We start from the raw sequence: 539 nt of genomic DNA, 5'->3' as shown, positions 1-539 counted from the left end.
CAGGTGGGTGCCGATGCGTAATGTCATTTGCCTTAGCTGGCCGCCAAACAACGCCAAAATTAGAATACAAAAACCAGTTGCTCAGATTTCGCCATTAGCAAGCGCAACAGTACTGTAAAAGCTTAGGCCCTGTGAATAACAGATCCTTACTCGCGCCTCAGATGATTAGAAATATATGGAGCATCTCAAATGCTTCATTGCAAAGCTAAAGCTGCAAAGTTGATTTTTCAAAGGCAAGGAATCGTAACAATTTTCAAGTCGAATAAGCTGTTGGGAGGGTCGACAGTGAAAGAAAAAAGGATAGAAAGAAACACAACAAAGAAAGTTATTAAGCAGCAACTCGCAAGAGTGGTGTTTTAGAAGTCTGAGTGAAAGTTTCAGACGGAAACATTCGAGGACTTGATCAATGATCTTTGACCGCATAATCTGCATGGTCAGCGGTTGCCACCTGCCAATCAAAATAATATGCAACACAGGTGTAAATAATCGAGACTTGCAAGCCTAGATTACGTTTGATGGGGAATGTAATTTGTTTCTCA

Source organism: Rhopilema esculentum, chromosome 7 (assembly GCF_057945365.1).
Source record: "Rhopilema esculentum isolate cy_ngs chromosome 7, ASM5794536v1, whole genome shotgun sequence".
NCBI lineage: Eukaryota > Metazoa > Cnidaria > Scyphozoa > Rhizostomeae > Rhizostomatidae > Rhopilema > Rhopilema esculentum.
Note: the sequence above shows the minus strand (reverse complement) of the source record.